A 10,087-nucleotide genomic window follows, 5' to 3' on the forward strand; every position below is an offset into this window, starting at 1 on the left:
TGAGAGTTTTTATCATGAATGGATATTGAATTTTGTCGAATGTTTTTTCAGAATCTATGGAGATGATCATGTGGTTTCTGTCCTTTTTATTGATGTATGGATGATGTTGATGGATTTTCAAATGTACCTTCTTGAATCCCAATTTAGAATATGTTCTTAATACTAATAGCACATGATAAAATGTTTCACTGTTGATGTGTAATTTTTTAGTTTAAATAGAATTTCAGCTTTGAATGCTGATGGTGGAGCTAGTGTTTCTTGTTTGAGTTTCAGGGAGAAGGATTATTCTCCTTTTCTGATTTATGAGACCAGAGTAATAAATATACTACAAAGACTCTTCATTTTAGAAGATTATTTTCAGTAGTACTTATGAGTGGTACAGGAATTAGAAGATGATATAAAAATAATGTTGACTGATGACAATAAATGGGTGTTGAACTGGTTGCCCTCCAATTCATGTCTTAGATCTATGACTAGTTATCAAAAGCAGCCTTAACTAAGGGATCAGATGGTTACACCTTGTTTTAATATGTGAAGTATTGAACAATTGCTAGAATTAGAACTGAGAAGAGTAGGGCAAGTGAATACCCTAATATTATTAGGAATAGACTGTAAAATTGCATTTGTGAATAGGAAATATTCTAGTTTAATGTATGGAGGATTGTTGAGGGGGTTGACTGATTATCTTGATCTCCTATAAGATCTAGTGAAAATGGGACTAATATAGATAATGCCAAATCAAAAATAAAATTCCTAGGATATCTTTGTGTAGAATGGATGAAATGGAATTTTATCTAAATCAGACAAGATTCCTGTTGGGTTATTAGATCCTGTTTAATGAATAAATAAATAATAGATGAATAATCACAAGGGCTGCATTAGTGAGTGAAAGGATGAAGTGGAAGGCAAGGAATCAGGTGAGTGTAGCTTTATCAACTGAGAACCTCCTCAGATTCATTTGACCAGGCTAGTGATGATATATGGAAAGGCTGCCCCTCAGAAAGATATCTAGCCACTTAATAGTATTCAAAACCTATGATTGCTGTGTCTACTATTGTAAATAATGGAATGAATCCAATGTTTCATAGTTCTAGAGAGGTATAAAATTCATAAAATAGTTCTCATCCCACATAAATGGATAGAAGGATAAAAAATAGAGATATTCTATCAGTATGTAAATATAGAATAATTCATCCATAGTTTACATCTCAGCAGATATAGGTTATGGAGGAAAAGGCAATTATTGTGTCTGATGTGTAGCACACAACTAGGAATAGTCTGGTTAGAATCTGTAAAATTGAGCAGGTTCCAGAGGGAGCCAAAATCTCATCATGATGAAATATTTGATGGGGCTGGCAAATCAATAAATAGGTTGTTAATAATTTTAATTAGTGGGTGGGAATTTCAGATGTTCATTAATATTTATATAGTGGAAATGCAATGATGGTTTTTTGTGTCATTGGTTGTGGTTAAATTTCATGTGAGATTAATGATGGCATATATTGTTTTATTATTTTAAGTTATATTTTTGTATTCAGTTTGTGGGATTTTCTTCAAAACCTTTGCATATTTATGATGGGATAAGATTGTTTGTAAGTGGTGGAATTTGTTGTGGTATTGTAATCAATTTGGCTGGATCTTTTTTAGGTTTAATAGTTTTTAAAAATTTATTTGGGGGGAATATTGGTTGTTACACAAAGAGCTATGGCTACTGAGCAAATGCTGAGCTTTGAGTTTCTAATCTCTGTCATGGGAGTATTTCTTTTGGGGCTGTCAGTGTAAGTTTTTTGGCTTTACAGGTCTTGAAAAATGATGAGGTAGAACTTGTACCTAAGATTAATGGATTGGAGGATTGAGTATAGGCATACTTTGGAAATAGTGTGAGTTCAATTCTAGAATATTGCAATAAAGCAAGTCAAATGAATGTTTTCATTTCCCAGTGCAAATAAAATTAGGTCTGCAATATACTAGTCTCTTAAGTGTGCAAAACACATTATGTCTAAAAAAAATGTACATACCTTAATTATAAAATTCTTTATTGCTAGAACGTATTAGTCATCTGAGTTTTCAGCCACCTCTAATCTTTTCACTGAGGGAGGGTCTTGCCTTGATGTTAATGGCTGCTAACTGCTCAGGGTGGTAGTTACTGAAGGTTGGGGTTGTTATGGCAATTTCTTAAGGGTGCATCTCTACCTTGAGGACCTCTCAGCAATTTCCCATCAACAGGAACAGTTTTCTCAAACTTTGATTTCTGTAATTCACATTTTAAAAATTAGGTTTAATTTAGGAATATTCCCCAATACTTACTTGGCAGGGGAGATACCATGACCATGAAGGTGGTTTTCCCAGGGCAAGGCTCATCCACTTCTGATGTGCTGACCCCTGCAATTTCCCCAAATGTGGAAAATTCGACTGCATAATTTGTGGTATTGGGAGACTGCAGTTGCACTTTACCCTGGGGGAAAAAATAATATTCCCAAAATAAAGTTATAATACTGTCTTTACTTTCAAACCACAAATCCTCTAGACATTCTAAGGCAGCCATCCCCTGGAGAACCACTAGTCTAAAGCCTTACATTGTCCTCTGCAGAGATCAGACTAGGGCAGCAAACCCTGTTGGAGGGTTTGTGTTGCTCCTTTAACATTTCCCTTAATTACATCTTTTGTTAACTGATGATTATAAACAGTGAAATGCCACATTATGTTGCTTTCTTTATATTTATGGGACTAAGGTCAATTTTGCTTGTAAGTTGTTTCTAATGCCCTTTGATAGTTGAGTGGTGTTCATAAGGTCTACAGCCCTTAATTAAGTGAACCAAATGTTATGATTGAGAACAAAAAGTTCATAACAGTCTTATAGTTTATGCAGAACCAAGTGTCTCTACCCAGTTCATGAATTCCATAGAACTCCTTTTTCAAAGCTGGGAAACAGGAAAAGACAGGGAAAACTGAGACCAAGAGCTCATGGTGCACCTTCAAGACAAAGGGGAAAACTCCAAATAGCCATGTATTCTCTGAGAAGACCCCTGTCCTGGTCATGGGGCACATTTCAGAAATATGTTTCCACCCTTTCCTCCCTCAATCCTTCTTGCCCAAAATACCACCTCTTTCAGGAAGCCACCCCAGATTAGCTCTACTTTCTCTGAATCTTCCCCTTGGTCCTTTACCCAAATCACTTGTGTGGATGGACAAAGGTTACAAATATGCATGGCTTCTGCCCAGGGATGACAGGCCAGTGAGAGTATAACCTGTGTCATAATCCCTCTGCGTATCACCATTTCTTAGTGCAGGGAAGAGGTGCTAATCAATGCATATGAATGCAGTGCCTGCCTTAGGGCATACCCAAATTCTGACACTAATCCATCAGCTCCATGAAAATGAGTTTTGCTTCTGTTGGGATATACTGCTGAGTAGTCATTTTGAAAAAATAAACAACTAACCTAATTATAAGCACATATCCTTTATGATCAGGTGCATAAGAGTTGAATTCTGGGTAGAACCAATACAGAATCAGGTATTAATTTAATATACAGTACTTTGTGACAATTAAACATGATTTACAATAGAACATGCTGCCTTATAAATTGTGAGCTCCCTATTTTGAGAATTCTTCCAGCAGATGGTCAGGAATGCAGTGTTTTCCCATTTGCAGGTCCTGTCTGTGAAGTACCTACTCCACAATTCTTCAGAAAACATTAAAAATATACAGCTTTCTGGACTACCCCTAGAGCCTGGAAATCCCTGTTTTTCACACAGTTGTCCACAAATTTTCCTAGCACAGCCAGATCTGCAAAGTCCTATCTTGGAGGGGTCTCCACCTGGAGTGAGATCCTGGACCAGATGACATCCAAGAGCCCTTCAGCTCTGAACGGTGTGTTCCTCCAGGTTGGATTAGGACACCATCCAGTTGTCTGACTTTCCCTCTAGCTTTTCCCCCCCTACAGCATGGCTATTTAGGGCCCTACCTATTCCTTTCACTGAATATATTCAGGATACTTAGCACACACACAAAAAAAAAAAAAAAAAAAAAAAAAAAAACACTTTCCAAGATGGCTTTGAGATCAGGAGGCCTGATTCTGATGCATTTAGCCTAACTGGCCGTCGGGCCACAAAGATGACATAGGCCTGGGCCATTTGCTGTACTCTGTCCCTCCTCCTTTACCATTGCGCCACAGCTCCTGAGTATGCTAGAAAGCTGGAGACATAAAGGAGGAACCTTTGGATAGCATCAAGGTCATTTTGTTGAAGCATAGTGCAAATACAGAAAAGTGCACAAACCATAAATGTAGGCCAATCACTCTTTCCAAATGCATACCCATGTAACAACCACTGAGGGCAAGAAAGAACAGGACCCGTTGACCAGAAGTCTTTGTGCCACCTCCCAGCCACTCTCCCAACCTTGCTCCTCGATGATTACTACTGTCCTGTCTGCTGACAGCATCAATTAGTGTTGTGACCTTTACTACATTTGTGTTTAGCTTTTTCATTCAACACTGTCCTTGGAGACTCACCTGTACTGCAGTGTACAGCTGCGGTCTGTTCATTTTCATCCCTGTAAATACTCCATGGTTAAAAAAAAACTACTGTTTCTTGGTTATCTATTCTACTGATGATGGGCATTTTGTGGTTTTGGTTTTGGACTACTGAAAACTGCTGCTACAAACATTTATGCACATGACTTTTAGTGCACTTTGGCCCACATTTCAGTTACATGAACATCTAGGAATAGAATTGCTCCTCACCATGTATATATATATTTGTGTGTGTACACCCAACTTGTGTGTGTCTGTGTGTACATTGAACTTTCTATCAGATAGTTTTCCAGAGTAATTGTGTCAATATATATACTCACCTATAGTACTTGAACACTCCCACTTCTCCACATGCCTTACTGAAACTTGCAACCATTCAAGGGCTATGTACAACTCAGTATGAAGTTTTTCAATTACTGATACAGATTGAGCACCTTTTCACATGTTTAGTGGCAATTTTATATCCTCTTTTGAAAAATGCCAATTGAAGTCTCTGCCATTTTTCTATTGGGTTGCTAGTCTTTGGTTAGTGGTGTGTATCAGTCCTCTGTGGATTCTGGTTTTGAATTCTTTCTTATTTTTTATATGTTGCAAATCTCTTCTCCCACTTTATGGCTCTTAATGGTTTCTTCTGATGAACTGAAGTTGTTGACTTTCGTGTACTCCAACAAAGCAACCTTTTACTTTGTGCTTACTGGGACTTGTACTAGATTTAGGAAAGCTTTTGCTATCTCAAGGTTGAGAAAAGTGTTCTCTTATATTATCTTGCAGAAGCTTAATTGATATAACTTTCATCCTGGCATCCACAATGTATTTGGAATTCACTTCTGTGTATAGTGTGAGGTAGGAGTCAAATTTCATTTTTTCTTCATTTAGATATCCAATAGATTTAATATCATTTATTGAAAGGGCTTCTTTTCCTCCCTGTTCTACAGGCCATCATTCTTATAGGTAAGGTTTCCATATGTGTGTGGGCCTTTTTCTGAACAGTCCACTCAACTCCCTCAGTCTATTTTTCTTTCTTTGCATGGGGACTGTATTTTCTCAGTTTCTGTAGCTTCCTAAGTCTTAAGTCTTGATAGTGCAATACCTCTCTTTCTTGGTTTTTCTTTCAAGAGTTCCTTGGCTATTCTTTTTCCTCTGCATTTAAACATAAATTAGAAATAGTGTGTCAATTTACACAAACATGCATGGACACATGTGGGTAGGCACACATACACACAAACCTACTGAAGTTTTCACTGAGTTTTAACTGACTCCACATGTTATTTGTGAAAAACTGACTTCCCTGTAACATCTAATCCATGACATCATTAACATTTGGTGAATATTCTTTCATACTCCTCTCTTCATGTATAATTTGATACATGCACACACACACACAACTGTGCACAACTGTGCACAAATTGGATTATAATCATTGATGTTAATTTTACCAAGATCAACATTCTTTTTTATTTTACCTTTTTTTAACCTTCCTGATTCTCTGTACATGCACACCACATCTCACTACACCCCTACCATTCCTCTCCCATGTTTACCAGTATCAGTGTCTTTTGAATTTTCCCATAGTTTTCTTTTTGCTTGTATGGTCATTTACATACATAAATATATGTGTATATTTTATGGAATCATAATTATAAAAATGGGTCATGCTATATACCCTTCTCTGCATTTACTGTCCTCACGTAAAAATATGTCACTATAAACTCTCCAAGTCAACAAGAAATTACATCCAGTGGAGTCTTTTTTTAAGAGTTGTGCAATATTCCTCTGTATGAATGTCCCACAACTTAGTTGACTATTCACCTTTATTTTTATTTTTTTCATGTGACTGAGGACTTGAACTTAGAATTTCTTGTTACACGTGAAATTTTAACAAATGTATACATGTGTGTTAATGAACACTTTAATTCTCCAAGAATAAATTACTATGTAAACAATCTCCTTTACATTGGAGCATTGTTTTTAAGTACATATGAATTTCATTTACAGATATCTTCACAAAATATTAGAAAAGAAGACATTATGTCTGATGGGGTCTAAGCCCATGTTTCTGATCGATGACTCCTTTAGGTGTGGCAAATGACAGGAATCCATGAAACATGATGGAAAGTGTGTTGGGAAACTTTTGGAAAATAATTCTTAACACTTAATACAAGAAAGATGTTACCCATCTGCTTCTCAAGATGACAGCATGCATCATAGAATTTGGGACAGGGCATCTTGTTGGGGATGAAAGAACAGAAATATTGGAAAGAATCAGTTCCTGCTATTATTGAGCTATTGAAAAAATCATTTCTTAGGACTTAATGGACATGTTTCTTAAGCCAGTTCTGGTTACAAGTTTTGCTTCTCAGTGCTGGAAGCAATCTGAATATAGTTCTCATGCTATATAGCCTTAGTTCTCATGCTAGAGAGAGATCAAGAGATTGTTTCAACATTCCAAGTTGAAGATGAGGCTGTAAAAAACAAACTGGAGTCAGACTTTTCCTTGGTGATAACGTTTATTATTTCATTACACCAGCCCTTCCAAATCTTGAATTCGTATATTGAGCCACGATTAGAAAATCCTGCATTCCACTTAAGTGATTCTAGGTCAGGAAACTGGGAAGTATTATTGATGGACATTAATCTTGTTCCCAAATTTGTGTAGATGCAAACAATGCTGATGTGAACATCTTGACCTTGGACAGTACTTCTTCTTACCTGAATTTTGTTTTCAAAGATAGATTCCCAGGAGTGGGTTGCTACTTGAGAGTATGTGTATGTTACATTTAAAAACCGTTGCCCATTTTCTTTTCCAAAACAGGAAATGGTTCTCATTTCTTCTAGCCATATATAAGAGGATCTTTTCCCTCAACATTTCTACCAGTGTAGGAGTGAATCACTCTCTAATTTTCACTAGTCTTGAAGTAGAAATGCTATGTCATTGTTTCTTCAGAGAGTACTTGCGGTTCATAGTCCAAAGCTGCATTTCCTGAGTTGCCAAACTTTCTTATAAGACTAATGGAGCAGTTAAAAATCTTCTCACATGTTTATTAATATTTGGATTTGATCTTCTCCGACCTGTCTTTTCATATCCTTTACTCCTTTTCAATTTGTTTTCATTTCCTTATTCATTTGTTGGAAACTTTTGATATAGTTTAGATATTGACACTGTCAACAAATATCTCTGTAAAACAGGAAATTTAATTGAAGAATACTTAATTGCAAAGAAAAAAACAGAAAACCAGCTTGGAAACTGAGGAAGTGCAGCCTCTGGCTATAAACCTAAAGGGCCTTCTGAAAAAGCAAAGACTGGGGATCCATTTTATACTACAAGTTTCCACCCAAGTCCCCACTCAGTCCACTTATGCAAATGAGGGATGCAAGCTGGCTCAGTCTAATTGGTTGCAACACATCACAGGCAAATAGTTAAGATCCTGGCTGTAGCCTCTTTTTGTCACAGCAGCAGGAACACAGCAGGAACTGATTCACAGCACAGAACAGAAACTAGTATCTCCAAGGGCACAGAATCTGCATGTGGTCTCCTGTCAGTACTTGACGGGCCACTCCTTTTTGTTTGGGTCTCAGCTGACCTGACTGAATTCATATTTCCTGGCACAGCTAGATTTTGGTGAGGGGGGTGGGAAAGGAAGGACCCACTTAATTTTGACTTACTTTTACATTTTGTCAATTCTCCACCTTGAAAATGTGCTCCCCAATCTATGAATTTGCCTTTGACATTTTCCACCAGACTACTTTTATCTAACTTTTATAAATTTTTCATAGTTAAGTATGCCTGTATTTTTCTTCCTAGTTTCCAAATTTCCTGATTTGGTTGGTAATTTTAATTTTCTGTTCCATCCTATCCTCTCCCTCAACCATGGACCTTGGAATAAACACAGAAACACACACACACATAGTCCTATATTTCCTCTGAGTTTACTCATCCTAAATATATTGTTTTCTTTCTTTACTTTTTTTTAAGTAATGTAAAATTACATGAGCCACATTATGGTTAATAGACTCCCTCTATTATCAAGTCCCCACCACATACCCCATTACAGTCACTGTCCATCAGCATAGTAAGATGCTATAGAATCATTACTTGTCTTCTCTGTGTTATACTGCCTTCCCCATGTTGCCCCTGACTACATTATGTGTGCTAATTGTAGTAACCCTTTTTCCCCCTTATCCCTCGCTTCCCACCCATCCTCCCCAGTTCCTCTCCCTTTGTAACTGTTAGTCCATTCTTGGGTTCTGTGAGTCTGCTGCTGTTTTGTTCCTTCAGTTTTTGCTTTGTTCTTATACTTCCCAGATGAGTGAAATCATTTGATACTTGTCTTTCTCTGCCTGGCTTATTTCACTGAGCATAATACCCTCTAGCTCTATCCATGTTGTTGCAAATGGTAGGATTTGTTTTCTTCTTATGTGTGGGAGTTATATGGAATTTATATATAAAGTATGAAAATCATATGTATAAGCACTTTTGCCTTGATGGTTTGTTTATGGTTCATGATTGTAGTCAAGACAGGAACAGTAGCCAAGACAAAAAGAGTTTCTGTGTTCTTTCACCATGAGGATTTGTTTCTTATCCTTCAGAAAGTGAAACTGTTGAGAGTTGAACTTAATGATTGTGCATGGAAACCCCAATATTGTTGTTAACAATATGAGAGATACCTTCTCGGCACCACTCTTGCACTGTCACGCCTTGAGTCCCCTGGCTGGTCCTTAAGATCTTCAATGAACAATCACGTCTCTTCCCTCATCTGTGGGTCAGAGGCAGGGAGGGGACCCGACAAGTGGCGCCTGAACAGGGACCTGAAAGATGATCAAAACTAAGGGCTGAGAACCTCCGCTCAGCGGCACTTGCAATTCTAAGGCAGGGAAAGCTCCGAAGATCATCAATCCGGTAAAATTCCCGGGAAAGCGTACGTAGGGAACAGGATCAAGACATCAGGGACACTAAAATGGGCCAAACAGAAACTAAAGCAACTAAACTGGAGGATTATTTAAAATTACTCCGTGCCCTCCTAAAAACATCAGGAGTGAAAACTTCTAAAAAAGATTTTGCTCAACTCTATAAGTATATTAAAAAATATTCCTATTGGCTACCACCACAAGGGACACTTAATCAAGCTGATTGGGATAATGTTTTAAGAGATTTTAAAAAGGCTCACAGGCAGGGAAATGTCATCCCTGTACCTGTTTGGTCTTTATGTAATTTGATCACTCTCACCTTGCAGCCTTTGCAAACTCCCCCACTGTCTGAAACTCAGTCAGATACACAAGAGTGCGAGAGAGAACTCTTAGATGATGCGGAAAAATCAAGTAGGCGATCTCCATCCCCACATCTACCTAACTCCTCTTCATCCTCCTCTTCCTCTTTTTCAGGGACCGAGGATGAGAGTTCTGTTCGCTCCTCTCATCATAAAAAATCCCCAGTCTCTGTTCCTGCAACGTCTGCCTTCGCAGCAGGAATATGTAAAGCTCAGAGGGAGGGTGATATAGATGCTTATCTGACACCCTTTATAGCACCAGTTAGTTTAACTCCTTTTGGGCCAGGTGAG

The 10,087-nt window shown here is 37.7% G+C and overlaps 1 non-coding gene and 1 pseudogene across 1 annotated transcript; one reads left to right on the top strand and one right to left on the bottom strand.

Annotated features, from left to right (window-relative positions):
- Nucleotides 1-338: 338 nt before the first annotated feature.
- LOC140850603 (cytochrome b-like) lies at nt 339-1,416 on the bottom strand (annotated as a pseudogene).
- An 883-nt stretch (nt 1,417-2,299) lies between these two features.
- On the top strand, nt 2,300-2,456 carry LOC118973756 (U1 spliceosomal RNA). The gene has a single exon (XR_005063290.1). It is a non-coding gene; the product is annotated as a U1 spliceosomal RNA (small nuclear RNA).
- Nucleotides 2,457-10,087: the final 7,631 nt, after the last annotated feature.

The sequence above is a fragment of the Manis javanica genome, chromosome 7 (genome assembly GCF_040802235.1).
Source record: "Manis javanica isolate MJ-LG chromosome 7, MJ_LKY, whole genome shotgun sequence".
Classification (NCBI taxonomy): Eukaryota; Metazoa; Chordata; class Mammalia; order Pholidota; family Manidae; genus Manis; species Manis javanica.